General features: G+C 38.6%; 1 protein-coding gene across 1 annotated transcript in view; it reads right to left on the reverse strand.

The window, feature by feature from the left end:
* The window catches only part of LOC115237112 (zinc finger homeobox protein 4), a 457,729-nt gene that overhangs the window by 322,978 nt on the left and 117,965 nt on the right, over nucleotides 1-16,786 (reverse strand). The gene's annotated exons all lie outside the window — the stretch shown is intronic.

A 16,786-nucleotide genomic window follows, 5' to 3' on the forward strand; every position in this document is an offset into this window, starting at 1 on the left:
CGACGCTTTCTTTATCCACTTGAATTTGTGAACTTTGCCGCGCGGACACTATACGCGCTCGTTGAATTTATCTTACGATCGATTTGTAAGTGCGAAGTGTACTTGCAGCTGAGACCTCAGGTTTGTCGATGATTCTCTTTGTAGTTCAAGTTCGATTATCCGTGTCGATGTGTACTCAATGCAACAGGATTGATTGTAATGAGAAGGAAATGTTTTTTATGCGATATAAAATTATTCCTATAGTATAAAGTGTTATTACATGGTAATGATATTTATTTTTGTATCATTATATCATTACCGGTTAAAGTTGGCTCGCGCGTATTAATATTTAAATATGCATGCACGCGAAATTATCCGTTTAAATCATAAAGATAGCTATTCCATAAAAAATTATATGGCACTCTTAAAAGGTTTCTTGGCTTCGGGTGTCATTCAGAATCTTTTTCAGAAGTGAAGTAATCGACATGTGCCGTGGACGAATTTTCCTCAACAAATGTAATTTGGCAGCGGTTAGTAATATAAAACCGACATTTATAGAAGCTTACGTTAACATGACGTAAGCATATTCGACATCCAAGCGAGCTGACATCGTGTTAAATGTAATAGTACGTATCGTGAATCGTAAGCGTGGCTTTCGCAGCATTATGTTAGATGTACAACGCGCTTTCACCGGAAAGTATTATCAATGAGTTCACGTCTAAAGGCGGAACGTGCGCGGCTCGAAATATCCGGCGCCCGCGGCGTTAAAGATCGCGGTCTACGCGCAAGTTGACGCGATAATTATTGCAGATTATTCGCCTACCTGTGCCGTTTAAACTGTACTTAATTGACGGGAAATTGTTTAAATAAATGAATAAAGTATTTTAATGGAGATGAGTGACGGCTAAAGTAGGTCGGCCAATATATACGAGATCCGGGATTAGAAAAGCGCATCTCTCTCGCTAAAATTATAATTATCATTCTCATTGAAATAGCGAATCGTGCTATATGTGCGGTTCACGATTCACCATATGCTACGACAGGAAGTTATCTACGAACCGGCTTTTATACGCGAGCCGTTACCATCCGAAAATAGCTGACGTTTACCTCCGAGACGCGCTGAATTTCAGAAACAATCGCGAACTCGCAGCAAATGTGATTTAAAGTCGCTTTTTAATATTCAATAAGAGATAAAATATTAAAGATATTATGGAAAAGAATAGATGTTGTAATATAAGATCGCACGTGTGATTTCATAAATGTATAAATGTATAAAATAAGGTGAAATATATGATGGACTGTATGTAACGTTAATAAATAATATTAAAATATTAAATATTATAAATTAAGAAGAGAAATAATTAGATTTTCTGGAGGGGATGTAGAATACGGCAATTTTCTTTCTAAAACAGATTTGCATGAAAAACGTATAAGAATTTGATATAAATTCAGTTATATAAAAGTTTAATAAATTATAAGAGATGATGAATCATGTAATGTGATGGCTCGATCATAAAAGATCTCGCAAGAGATGTATCATGTTCCATGTAGAAACGTTCTCACACGTAGCAACGATTATATAGCCAGGCCAGTGATGATTTCCGACGCCGGCAAACGCACCAAAGTTTAACAATCGCTTCTTGTCAATTAGCATCACATAGCGGATGATTTATCGCGAAACCGGTTGCGCTATTGGGCGTTATGTCTTACGCGGTTATTTCGAACGTTACGGCGGGAGCGCGCGATGCCACCTACATTACAAAAGGGACCGATTAATTAAAGTCGAAACATCCGCGCCCCGAAATAGAGCCCCGGCGCGCCCGCGTGTCCCAAAATCCGGCACCCGTTCCGGTATCGTCGCGGTAATTATTTCGGATAAATTGCGCGCCACCTACGCCGCGCGACTCGGTAGTCGAAGCGCGAAACATTTGTGACCCGAAATAGCCGCACGCCCGCATACGTATCGCTCGCGGTACACGCCACTTCTCATTGTTTTTCTTAGACTGCAAGGTCGGCCGCAGTCGCATATAGAGTACGCTACCGCAAACGGGGAAAGTTTTATACGCTCCTCAAGTACAGTGTGTTGAGCACATTTCAAATGCGATCTATTCAAATGCAAACTAAGAGTTCGTTGCCGTCCGCGGACGGGAACGGATATGTTCTGACACGTTACGCGTGTGTCCTTTGAACTTTATTTTTGAATTTTCACCTCTTCTAAAGAGGATTTCATTTAATCTTTTTTGCGTACATACTTACATATATCTTTACCAGTTAATGGCCGTGTGAGTATACATCAGTGCCAACCCTTTTACGAAGAAGAAATGCAAACTATTGAAAACAACCATTTATAAGAGAGAGCTTCGTTTCAATAAAATATTATTTAAAAAATTTATTTTCTGTGAGGGTAGCAGATATCAATATATATAGAAAATATTTTTTTATATTATATCTATTAAATACTATTTTGTCTATTTCTTAAGTAACAACGCTTTCTTAAATTATATCAGAAATCGAATATCGATATCTTAAATATTGATAGAAAAAAATCAAACTGACGGTGGTACGTTGAAAAAGATGTACCAATCTTATTGAAAATGCAGTTTGTAGAATATTCTGTACCGAAAGTCTCGAAAGTTGATTCTTCAAGCATCGATACTTTGCGAGCTAAAATCTCTGCTTTCTCCCACCGATGTCATTAGCACATTCAACTTCTTGCTAGAGACGATTCAATGCCGCTTCAAGATAGCTCCGAGATGCGAAGAGAAAACGGTAAAATGTGTTTACTCAAGTGTTCATTAGTACTCGCAGCGGCATAGGCGACCATTTGGCGGGCGCAACTATAATTAGTTAACGACATTCACCGTCGATCTCGAAGCCAATTTCCCCTCTCTCTCCCTTCCCAGATATCAATTTTTCGGCTCTCGCTCAATTCGCGGCGGAAATGATTATCATATAGAATCGTGAACAAGATATTTCCCGGTCGTGGAAGGGCTAAGAAGGGAGATTAACGATGATCATTAGTCGGTGGAAGAGCACGGCGGAAGGGTAAAAAGAAACTTGGGCAAGAAGGTGCAGAGGGAGGGGGAGGCGAAACGACAGGCAGAGAGGACGGGGTTGAGGCTGTTTCGCCGGCGAGTAATTTGATCGAACGGGTCGAATTAGCGACAGAGCGAAAACTCGTCTAAGGAGAACGCATGTAGGAGGAAAGAGGATGATGCTCCTCCCAGCCATCTCGCTGTCTCCCTCTCCACCCCACCCCCATATGCTATAAACGTACGGCTCAGAATTAGCGTGGCCGGCACATGCTAAACATTCAATAAAGCGCTCGAAAGCCGTCCGGGATAATCGTAATCATAAATAATCGGGGCCTAAATATACGTCGGAGCTCGCGGTAATGCGCCCGCGAAACATTCTCACTCCCTCTCTTCCTCTCTCTTTCTCGAGTACCAACTGCCGTCCGCGAACCGTTAACGCGTATGGAAATCGGCTGCTACCGGGTGATCGCCCGTTTCCTCCGCTCCTTTTTCCTCCCTTTTTTCCCCTCCACACATCCTTCCCCGCATTTCTGTTTCTGCGCACTTTTCCCCGGCATCACTCCCGCGCCGCGCCTCTGGCAAAGAGATAAAAAAAAAAAAAAGAAAGAAAGATAATGGTCCCCCCGCCGTACTGCGTTTTGCGTAATGAATCGGCCGTCATTAGCATATAGATGCCGCGGTTAGACCGGATAGCCGGATGACGAGCGACGATCGGGATGGAATTGTATCAAGTTACGAACGTACGAATTACCGCTGCCGTTGCCGCGACGAACTCGGAATTAAGCTGCGAGACGGAAGGCAGATGTCGAGACACCTGACTCTTTTTAAATCACGTCCTCAAATATAGTGCAGGCTCTGTGATCCGAGTTAATTAACGCGACATAGTCGATCTAAATCGAGATATCTGTATTATTAGGATATATCGAGAAAAAAGACATTTTCATTAAACTAATATTCGATACATTTCACATATGAAAAAATCTTGATTTTAATAGTAAATATAAATTTATTAATTAAAATATATTTTTTCTTAGTCAAAATTATGGAACTCTCGGTTATCGTATTTCAATAGAGATTGCTCTCTTTATCTTTCCATTTTCTTCGATCTATTTTTAAATTTATGCTAACGGGGAAAGATATAAAAATAGCCAGCCGTCTAGAGAATGAATCAAGAATAAGCAAGTATATATGCGAAGGAAGATGTAAATACAGGAGTTTATACCGCACACGAATTCAATGCGGAATTCTTCTCGAAGAATGTCAGGAACGACGCTGAGCGGCGGTTAAAGCGACAGCTCTTGTCGCATCGGCGCTCGGAGTTGTTGGGAACAAAACGTACGATTAAGTAAGCGATGTCCGCGATCATCATTAGTGCGCAATAATGATTAATGGTTAGGTTTTAGCGTGTACCTCTCTCGGTGTAGAGCGCAAATGTCGGGGCTCGTCGCGCACAAACGGACATATGGTCGGCTGGCTCGGCCGATTAGACACATTTGCATCACAATGCCCAAGTCTGCCCACCGCACAGACCGCTCGATTCTCTTCTCTCTGTCTTTCGTCCAATCGCCGTCTTTCTCATTGCTTTATTACACGCGTGTATAGGGCGCAGTCTATAGCGACATAATGGCACACTTAGTCGAGAGAGAGAGAGAGAGAGAGAGAGACAAAGACAGGAAGAGCAAGAGACAGAAAAGCGGGAGCAAAGGAAAAAAAAAAGTGTTACAGCTTTCGGTTAGTGCTGGAGTCCTTTTGTTTACGAGGTCCTTTAAACCGGGTGCAAAACGGGTACGCAAGATCCTTAAACGCTCGAGTAGTTCTTGTCATCGAGGCGACAAGACCAGCTAGATGCTGGCTATCCTGCGGGTAGTCAGTTAGAAGCATCGACGAGACCGGAGTCAAGGCACTCGAAGTGAAAACGCCGGCAGCCATAAACGACCGAGAGCACGAGATTGTAGCAGCGACAAGATAAGCGCAAGGAAATGTCGATTTTTTACTCTCGTGAAATTACGTTCTCTGTTACATCTCTGTATACGTTTTATTTATTAATCGGAAGTTAAATCAACTAACACCCGATATCATCCAATTAACTTCAATACAAATCAAAATGATCCATTATAATATTATAAGATCTCTACCCATAAAATATCCAATAATCCCCAAACACGGTGTCAGTTTGTTTTTTTTTTTACTATTTAAAAAAATTTAATTTTGAATAAGGATTTATCAAGAACTTTTGATACATGGAAATAAATCTGTTTTTGTGACAATATATTATAAAACAATGCCGTTTAATATATATCAACATAATATCAAGGTAATTTAAAAATGTGCTCATCGATTATTCACGAAGTTTAACCATCGAGACTTTGTTCCATATTAACGGTATGCATCTTTATTGACAGATCATTACCCGCCATTTATATCTACTTTGATTACTGACACGAGAGACTAATGTAACATCGATACATAAACTATCGATAACTAACTCTCAAGCAACCGAGAACAAAGTACAATTGACAATTCGAGATATACTGCATCTGGTAACTAAAACTTTAATTAAGCATAGCAACGAGATTACGAAACTTGTTCTGTGTTGTCTGCAGCCATGGAACGCCATGACGAGCGATTACGCGCGCGCGCGGGTTGCAGTTTTTTAGAAATTACACGTCCGGTCACGCTATGGTTATTTCTCCGTACATTATCCAACGCGTGTCCGCATTGCGTCAATGACTCCATCACTCTCTAGCGTGGACTAAAATTCTTATAATTATGTAAGTGAATGTGTTGCGGTTAATTATCAAGGCTGCGTTCCCTTTTTGCGCCAATGTACTAGGATAATGATCGCTTTGATATATAACGATAATTTAGAAAATGCTGGAAATAATGACAAGTCAGCGGGCCACGATAACAATAAGATCCAATCACGCGATCGGAACGTCGTGATTTGTGTCTCGCGCGAACGCAACGCAAGAAATCTGTAATACGGAAAGCCACATGATACGTTAACGTTAATGAGCGACAATTGAGATAGATGAATGTTTTAAGCGGAATTCTATTTGATAAAAAATATATCCCTTTGTAAAGTTAATAAACTTCTAAAAAGAAAATATATAAAAATTATGTTTCTTTCACAATCGCACAGTTATTAATAATCAAAAATTAAAAAAACTGCAATGAGTATTACTGTATTGACAAAACAATTTGAAGTTTCTTAATTAGCGGACTCATCTGGAAAATTAATAATGCATAATAACGACCGCTTATTTTAGATAATCTTCGATATCGGTATCATTTAAGGGTTACGAACTATTTTGCATCTCATTTATCTGGAGTGAAAATACTGATCTCCCTCCCAAGATCGATGAGGTTGACCCGAAATCACTAATAGCGCTCATCACCTGATTATACATGTAATAAATAAAGTTGACACGATATTGTTTCGCGTATATGAGAAATATCGTGTTTTCCTCTATTTTAGTGGCGCGATTTAACACGATTAGTCGCGCGCGACTGATCTGATTCAAATAAACGAGGACACGACGAGTCAATATCACGCGACCAGAAGCGAGGTATTTAATGAAGACAAGATAGAAATTACGCGCGCAGCATCGAGTATTTGCATGTATTATTTATCACTTCGATGAACTCTTCAAATGCCACATAACATAATGAGTTTTAAATATCTTTCTGCTGTTTTGCTCCAATAATGCTGAAATAAAAATTTCCTTATTAAAGTATCTTGAATTAGAATATGAGATTTTATTATTTATAACTCTAAAAATACATTACTTTTTATATCTATTTTATTATAAGAATATTTATGTCTACTTTTAAATATATTACAATTTTAATAAATTGTCAATCGCTTATAACTCAAAATTTAATATTTAAAGGAAACGAAAGACAGAAGAAAAGCGATTCGTGAATAATTGGTGGCTGGTTACATTGTTTTCAGACTGTATGCGTGCTTTATATAATCAACCTAGATCTCTCCTTGCGAAGTTAGTCGCAAGTCCGCGCGTAGGTAGGTAACTTTGTCCAGACTATTCAGAAGTCACTGCTTCAATTCGCCCCCGTCGTCGGCATCGATTACGCCAGCCTATAAAAGTGACGACGAGAACGTTCCATTCCCTCTTACCACGCGAAGAAGGAATCGTTGGAAGAGGGCAGGCCGCGCCGGTCGGCCGGCCGGCCGATGAGGCTAACCTCGAGTTAGAAATTAATTAGAAAAGTGCGGAGAAAGAGAGAGAGAGAGAGAGAGAGATAAAGAGAGAAAGAACGACAGGCCGCGGGGGCCGCCAGGCAATCAACGAGCAGATGAATTAATGGCCACGCCAACTACCCCTCCGAGATGCCCTTCTGGATACGCTTCTACCGAGAAGTACGCCAAGTAGATTCTTATAAGCATCGGCGGCCGCTGTGCGGCGCGATCGACGTTTCCACCCTCTTGGTCTATCACACGCACATACACACACACACACACACACAGAAACACACGCGCGCGCTTGCACACATACACAAATACACCGGCATTATCACCCTTGCTGGGAGCGGGGCGCAACATCCCCGAATCTATCGGGCCGATTTTCCGCTCAGCAAGTTCTTTCTCTCGCCGGTAAAAACAATAGCGGTCGTAAGAGCGGGACGAGCGTGACGTACGTGGCCAGTACGAGATTAAAGTACTGCGTTTTTTGGGGGAAAAAAAAACTGGAATAAGTCGTGTCTGCGTATATGTATGTTCGCCGGTGGCATTCGGTTATTTCCTTGATTATCGTTGATAGCTCTGCTTATTCATGAAGTATCCTTCCGCCAAAAAACGCATCCTGCGTTTGTACGTCGCGAAAGAATCGAAGAAAAAATAATGTGCCAGTGTTATTCCTATATATATTATAACGTAATCGTTAATTAATAATATATAAGACAATAAATAATTACATATTATATGAATAATAATATTAGAATTCGTACGATTTCGTGCCATTAGCAAAAATATTAGGACTATGTATAATATATGGTATAATTTAAGTAAATCGATACTTTCGTCGAGGCTGGTCAATTTTTGAAACGCAAACACCTCGCGCGAGTTGTTTAAAATTATAGAGATTAGAGGTAAGCATTCGCCCGTATCCGCTCTAAAGAGTTTGGTCGGCCGTGTTGAGAGAGAAAATGCTCCTTCGACAATTGTAAATTACTAATAAAAGTAGCGCGGATCTCGCGGTTGATAATAGAGGAGAATGAACGTAGAATTCAGGGGTAGATGTACAGTTAGCACACCTGTACGAGAAACATGAACGTCATAAGTGCTGGTTATGCAACGTACGCGATGCAATTGCATGGAGGGTTAATGCTCGCAAAGTCCGTCAATATTTCATGGGTAATTTCTCCCCTCGGGAGGCAATGCCACGAACCCGGAAACCATTGTGCGAAAGAAGGATCAGCCGAATCCTCGCATGTCCTGTCGGTTACCCCTCGATGTCGCACCGGCTCAGGGGTGCTTAATTCATTGTCAGGTAACGTCCGAATACGTTAAATGCGATCCCACATCGTTAACGGATCTCGTCCTTCCGCCTCGACGCCTTAAACACCAGACACTGCGTAAAAATACCGAGAGGCTAAAGCTATTTCTTCGGAGTTAAATAAAATGAATAAACGTAGAAGAATAAGGACAATTACACACATACACGACTGATAAAAGAAGCGTGTATTCGTTCAATTAAGTTACATAAAACTGTACAATCTCACAGATCACATTAAATATGTTTAATTGTCGATATTGAAGGATTACATAACTTTTTCTGTGTGTTTGAAGTAAGGGTTAATCTTTTCTATTATCCGTGACATTCTATCATTAAAAATACACCTGCAGCTCGCAATACGAATAAAGATTTGATGCTCGTCCGTTCAATTCTGCAGATGTTTCGATCGCATACATGTTTATTCGATAAACTTTATTCATCAATTATCTCGATTGAGAAGTTGGTAATTCCGTTCCCTTCAAGATTAATCGATTTCCAACACGAACGTGTGGAAGTATACCCGTTGGCCCTTCGAAACGGACGGCACGTACAAGCGAGCGAAACCGAGATTATAAAGCGTTTATAGCGCAGCTTCCCACCTCGGGGCGCTCGCTTCTGATCTGCATAAAAATAGGAGAGTATCAGGAGAGGAAAGAAGGGGAAAGGAGGAGAACGAAGCGCAAGAACGGATCCTTAATACGAGATCAGATTATGATTTTGCGGGGGAGTCGACTGACGAGGAGATGGGGAGAAGCTGGTAGAGGTCTTTAAGAGTTCTGGCGTCCGAGAAGAGAGTAGGGCTCCTCGCTCCCCCTTCATCACCCTTCTTTTTCTTCGTGATTAGAGGGACCGCGGTAACTCGTCAAAATTGTGGTGTCCAAGATCTTTTTTCAAGCTTGTGATTCACTCTTATGTTTTCCCCCGAATTGACATTTTACGTTTTGGATATTCAATAAAAAGGAAATCATTAAATAGCGCAGCAGGCTGGCGCTGTTTCAACGATATAAAATGCAGACATAAACAATTCTTGTTATCTCAAATAAAATTCTACATAAACTCTATATTACTAAAGTAAATAATCAGTGTGCTAAAAAATAGCAGTTATATCATTATATTTTAATGAAAATGTTTTCTAAAATTAACAATAATGCGATAAACTTGTTATAAAATCAATTGTCTAAGTTGTATTTAAATATGTGTACTTATAAATCGTTAAAATTTTATAAAAATGATATCAAGCAAAAAGCATGCCCATACATGGGACTATAATCTGTGATTCTAATCGATGGTTTCTACCAGCTTCGGGTATGAAATGCCTTCGTGTTCCCGCCTTTAGACTCGAAGCTCGCATCGGTGGCGTATCGAGCGCGAATCGCATTATCGTTGCGCCGAAACTCCATGTACACCATAACACCCGTGAAGCTGAATAAGAACGCGAATAAAAAGACAAGTGCGACAACGACGACAACGATGAAGAAGAAGAAGAAGAAGAAGAAGAGAAGGAGGAAAGAGAATCGAGCGTGCCGGTATAATGGCGCCGAGACGCGAGAGGGCGAAGCTAACGATATATCTTGGACTATTGTCTTGTGGGCCGCGACAGTCGCGGCCATTATATCAAGATTAACTCTCTTATTCCCTTGGCGAAGGTATGGCTTTCGTATAGAAGGGCATATAGAAGTACACAGGCTCCCGAGGGAGGATGGGAGGTGGAACGGCCGGGAGGTAGAGACTGCAAGCAGGCCTTATGGCACGTACACACAAACCACTTACACTTGGACGACGAATACGAGAACGACGACGAAGAGAAAGCAAGCGCGAAAGAGAGAAACGAATACAGAAAAGATAAGTAAGAGAGAATGAGTGAAAAAGAGTTAGAGAGGGAAGAGAAAGAGAGAGAGAGTATGTTCACGGTGTTCCCGAGATGGCATACGGGAACGGGGGTGTATGCTAGGCATCCGCAAAAGAGGACATTATAAGGAGTTATGAGGTCCTGCCTCATACGTGAACATCCTTGCCTCCGCCTCCCTCGCCACCTTTCCCTCCATCCACCCAGCCTCCTTTTATCTTTCTCTACCAACGGCGTCCCCTTCACCCTCTCTTCGCGGCTGCGGATCCTTATACACAAGATCTGTGGCGGTTCTTAATGTCCTCTCCCTTTTAATGCCCCGCTCGGTCTGCCCTCGAGGTCGAATCACAAACATTTCTGTGCCCGCCGCCTTCTTTTTCGTATGGCCCGAGAGAAACGAATACAGAAAAGATAGGTAAGAGAGAATGAGTGAAAAAGAGTGAGAGAGGGAAGAGAAAGAGAGAGAGAGAGTATGTTCACGGTGTTCCCGAGATGGCATACGGGAACGGGGGTGTATGCTAGGCATCCGCAAAAGAGGACATTATAAGGAGTTATGAGGTCCTGCCTCATACGTGAACATCCTTGCCTCCGCCTCCCTCGCCACCTTTCCCTCCATCCACCCAGCCTCCTTTTATCTTTCTCTACCAACGGCGTCCCCTTCACCCTCTCTTCGCGGCTGCGGATCCTTATACACAAGATCTGTGGCGGTTCTTAATGTCCTCTCCCTTTTAATGCCCCGCTCGGTCTGCCCTCGAGGTCGAATCACAAACATTTCTGTGCCCGCCGCCTTCTTTTTCGTATGGCCCGATATTGAGTTATACGCCGCGCGTATTTATCGTTCAAAATTCTTCTGTAAAAGACTACGTAGGAGAAAGAAAGTGAAACACGAAGAGGAGTAAAACAGAGCCTGAGCTACATACGAGTTATAGGTGAAGAAATAATAAGAAATCTGTACAACAAATCATTAACGTTTAAAAAATTTTTTATTTCTTGCATGAGCTAGACATTATGTTTTATTAACAAACAAATTTTTCTCTTCTCAATTATATGGGAATAAAATCATATTAATACTGGTTGTGTATATATGATACTATTAGATATGTATATGCAGTCAAAATATGAAGTATAGTAGTAGTTTATCAAAGAATTTGAAAATTATTCTAATTTCATGTACAAAAAGTAAAATATAAATCGCTCAAGTTTTTTTTTAATTAAAAAAAAAATAAGACCTCTTTCGGTTTCATATAAATACAGTGTGTTCGTATATATGTGCTGACAATGATGTCATTATCACCAGATCAGAAAAATGCACGGCAAGATTGTGACCAGTCAGATCGACGAATGCAACATAGGATCGCGACACGTGTATCCGAGTCGAAATTTTATTCCTATTTTCAACATCTATTTTTCACGTTTACAAATTCTGGAGAATTTTGATAGGTTTCGTTATATAAGAATTGTATTGTATTATTGTTAGAGGTTTAAACAAGGAGCTTCCAGAGCAAAAGTATAAATTAAATAATTTTAAAAGGTAATTTGACTGCTTAAAACATCAAAATAGATGTTAGATTGAAATCGAAGGTAGAAGAAAAATTTTGATTCGGATACCGACACGAGGTCGAAACCGTTTCTTATTTCGAGTTCGAGGGATGACGATGTAGTAGTAGTGGACTTCTCTATCCTATCGTAGACGGCGACGATCCCGCCTCTGATTCCGTTTCTCACCCTCACCTTACGGGGTTACTCTCTAACACGGGCAACATCGCCATCCCAGTCTCTCTCTCTCTCTCTCTGTTTCTCTTTCTTCGACTTTCATCCTCCACCTATTCAACCTCCAGTCACACAAACTGTAGTAGTATACCACGGGCAACCATGAATGGGAACCACGTGTTCCTATCCCTTCCCCCCCCCTCCCCTCTTTCTCTCTCTTCTGCTTCGACTGGGCTCAATGCCACCGAGAGCCTGCGGATTCCACGCGTCACAACCTTTTCGATGCGAGATCCGTACGTGAGGATCGCGCGATCGTAGTAACGTCCGATATCTGCGGCATGTCGGCTTTAAAGGCAACCGTGACGCTTTACGATTCGGCGTGATGATATCTCTCGCTAGACTCTTCTGCAATTGCTGTTACTGCAATGTACTGGATACTCCTCAGAATCTGGCATCTATCGTAAAGAGAATAATAAAAGCTCACATTGTACAAATAAAATAAACAAGAAAGCTAAAATCACATGGCGCGCAAGAAAAATATTTTTAAAAATCGACCTTTAATAAAATTTTTGCGGTTTAATATATTAATATATTTGAGAGAACATGATTAATATTAAGATTTACATATGCAAATATTCATCACATTTGTGTGTAATAGATTTTCTTATCCGTGCACGTGTGCAAAAAATTGTTTAATTATCCAAAAATTTGATTATATCCAATCATTGTCGGGGGAAGAAAATAAACATTCAAAATATACATTAATTTACATACATATATTTAGGCGTACGTAAGACATAAGTTTAAATCATTGAAATATGTTTATAGAACATTATACCGGAGATGAAAAAAAGCTGATAAGAAAAAGGACTATCTTTTTGTAAATAACATTCTCAGTCGTTCGCTGCTTTAGAAACAAGTTTGAAATAGTACAAATATTAGATAGAGCATACAAACATTAGATAAGCATAGAAAAAAGCAACTCTACTGAAATAGCAATGTTAAAAAGACATATGCAAAGAGCTTACATTAGAAAAACTGAATAAATAGACTAAAAAATATATGTAAAAATTTATTATATATTACTACAAAATAAACGAAATCACACATAATTAAATAATAAATCTTAAATAATTTAAATATAATATTATGTATAGGCACAAGTATGTAACACACACGTTTTTCTGTATTTGCATAGATTTGTATCATATATATACAGGTACCCTAAAAAGTGGGAAATATTGCAATGGGTGATTCAGGACACAAAAATAAGAGAAAAAGTTCATATAAACATATGTCTGATATGACCTTGTTTTCAAATTATGACTTGTTTTATTTTCCAATAGATCTAAGATAGCATACTTGGATATCGGTTTGCTGTTTATGTACAAGATTTAAAGGACTTAAGATCTTATTAATTTGTAAACATAAACGCGTATTATTTGTGTTGTAAGTGATACGGTTCATATCTTGTTTTCAGTGAAGGTAAGGTATTCGTATCGTACGTTAGTACTATTAACGATAGAAGTACGTTTAAGTGAAAACTATGGTTTGGTCAAACAATGAAATGGCAGACGTACATCTCATGTATGGATTAATCCACGGTAATGCATTTCAAGTTAAAGGTAGTCATTTTGAGCACTTCCTATAACCGTAATTATCTTAATTCTGTTAAAAAAATAAAACAAGCTATAACTTGAAAACACGGTCATATCGGACATATGTTTATATGAATTTTTTCTCTTATTTTTGTGTCCTGAATCTCTCATTGCAATACTTGCCACTTTTTAGGATACACCCTGTATATATATTAATAATATAACATATATAATTAAGAAAAACAAATACTGCATACTTTTATTTTGTATTTTATTTGACAGGCATTTACGAAAATATGAGAAAAAATTTCCATAGCAATAATTCAATGACATTCCAAAAAAAAAACCGAGTTAGCCATGCAAGGAGAAACTGGGGCAGGAGGGTTAGACAAAAGAGCATTATGGCAGATCTTCTCGTGGGCAGGAAACCAGCACCCTAACCAAGGACCAGGAAGGCGAAAGAAGAGAGATTAACAAATTCGGGAGTACCATAGCATTTTTACGGTCGATTACGATGACCGCTTTGTCCCACGAAACCGTCCATGGAAAGAAAACTAGAGTACGAGTTAATAATACAACAAATCTATAAATAGAGATTCAAGATAAATCTATATTCATCGTAACATATGTATGCCTCGAAAATGTCTTCGAGCGTCTTAAATGCCTTTTACTGAGAGATCTTCAAATTTTTAGCTCCAGCTGGTACATGAATCATCAAATATAATCTTGCATTGCTTTTTTCGCATTTGTATTTGTAAAAATGCTGGATAGATATAATGAAAAAGAAGGCATATATCTAAGAAATTTAATTAATTAATTTAAATGAGATTTTAAAAGCTGCACACACATTTCACATATATAGTATGTTAAATATCATATATTGTTTTAGAAAATAGATTAATATTTGTATTAAACTTTGAACTATCCATATGTGAATATCTCTCACCCGCTTTAGTTAAATAATTTCGAAAAAGAAAGCACAAAAGAGAAAAAATTAATTCAATTTTTCTATTTTTTTCCCCCAAATTGGGGTTTTATTTTAATATCTAAACATTACTGTATATTATAATCATAAAGTTGCATAATATATTTAAAATTTTTGATGTATGTGTTGAAATATATTAAATCCTTTTGTCAAAACAAATTTATATCGTGGATACAAATAGAAAAAACAAAGATTGGCAAGCAAGTATATAAAAAAGTCCCTTCCTTTTCATTACATAAAACTCCGACATCGTTAAAAATAACAAAGCACAGATTCAAACCTGAATTCCATTTTTTACAATCGTTCCATTCATTTCGTTTCTACCTGATTTTAGTAATCGGAATGTCCACTCTTCGAGATTCTCTTTTCGTGATTTTGAAGAAAAGCAATGTGCGGACAGGTAGATCATTTCAAAGATCATGTGAAATAAAAGATGCGAGGCTAAAAACGAAAAACTTTAAAGAATGGAAAGCAAGAAAACAATAGAGGTATGTATATTTTCACACGCCCCGGGTACGCGAATTTGTGTGGCTAGTCACACAAGGGGTGGGCAGCCCCTTGAAATGGAAAACTGGTCACCTGGTCGAGAGAACAAGGAATGTGCTGTAGCATAAATTAATTTCCTGTTCCTCCCAGTCTCACGACTCAAAGAAGAAATCTGGACAGCTGATGAAAGTCCACAGGTTTCAATGGGAGCAAAAACACGGATGCACCGCGTTATTGAGACACCCAATAAACGATTGTGTTACATTTAATTATTCCGGGCGCAAAGAGCAATTGCATTGTTATTATAATACGATTTTTCGTAGCCGTTAGAGCAAGATATATTAATTTGCATGTAACTGAATGAAAATCAAGCGTAGTTTGAAATTGATAATTTTATACCGGTTCTTAAATGTTTAGAATAGGACTGCCAGATCGAATCGTCTTGACCTTGACATATATTGTCAGTCACTACTCTGAGTAACCACCAACAAATTTTTGCCGTTGCTCGTTGTTTATTAAAAGTTATAAACAAAACAAATTTCACAAATTACACATAATTTTCAGACATTTAATAAAACGTATTCTCAGCAGACGCGTGGGAAGAGATTTTGCCCTTCTCCTGTTTTGACCCTCATCCCGAAGCAATTCTAACCTAACTCAAACCTAACTTTAATTTAAAATTAGTCCATATGTTTACTTTATAATAAAGTAAAATTATAAAATGTATGGTTTAAAACTTTCCATACAAAAGAAAGTTTGAAGTATATTAATTCGATATATTAGCATATTTAAATCTCTAAATAAATATTTAATAATAAATAACTTAATGAGTTCTGCTCCTCTCCCGCCCACGCATTCGATTTACTATATGTAAATAAATAAATCAGTTAAAGAGTATGTTCCATTAAACATGGTGTGTACACGATATCCGAAAATTACATATAATTCATGAAACTTTTTAATATCTAACGAGCAACGATTAAAATTTTATGATGGGCTAATGACAATATATATCAAGATCAAAACGATTCGATCTAGCTGTCCTATTCTAAACATATTTATCCTTTTCAATTACAATTTTCTCCTATTTGATACTATCAAATATTTATTACTGATAGTTGCATTGATTGCAAGTGGAAATTTTAAGTAATAATTGAAATAATCCCATTATTATACAGATCACGCATCCATACAGTCATCACACATCATATAAACATATTCAAGCACATACACAGTGCATTCAAAAAGTTCGGGGACTGATTTTTTTCCGAACGTACTAACTGCGCTATCTTTTGGCCTACACTGGATCTAATTATTATAAGTCTCTTGAGTCTACCATATTTTTTTTTTGCCGCCATTGAGTCAATAGTTCAAACTTTACGCGCATTTAAAGTTCTAAACATTTTTGATGTTGTCACAATTTTTAAAATGGAGCAGAAAGTCGTAATTAAGTTATGTTTTAAATGTGGAATAACTGCAACAGAAACATATAAAATATGCAAGATGCATATGGAAAAGATTGTCTAGTAAAATATTCTTGTGGTATGCACAGTTCAAGAATGGCCGTGAGACGCTTGAGGACGATTCGAGAGAAAGACGCTCTTGCACAAGCAACACGGACGAGAATGTCG

Source organism: Formica exsecta, unplaced genomic scaffold (assembly GCF_003651465.1).
Source record: "Formica exsecta isolate Colony F162 unplaced genomic scaffold, ASM365146v1 scaffold272, whole genome shotgun sequence".
Taxonomy (NCBI): domain Eukaryota; kingdom Metazoa; phylum Arthropoda; class Insecta; order Hymenoptera; family Formicidae; genus Formica; species Formica exsecta.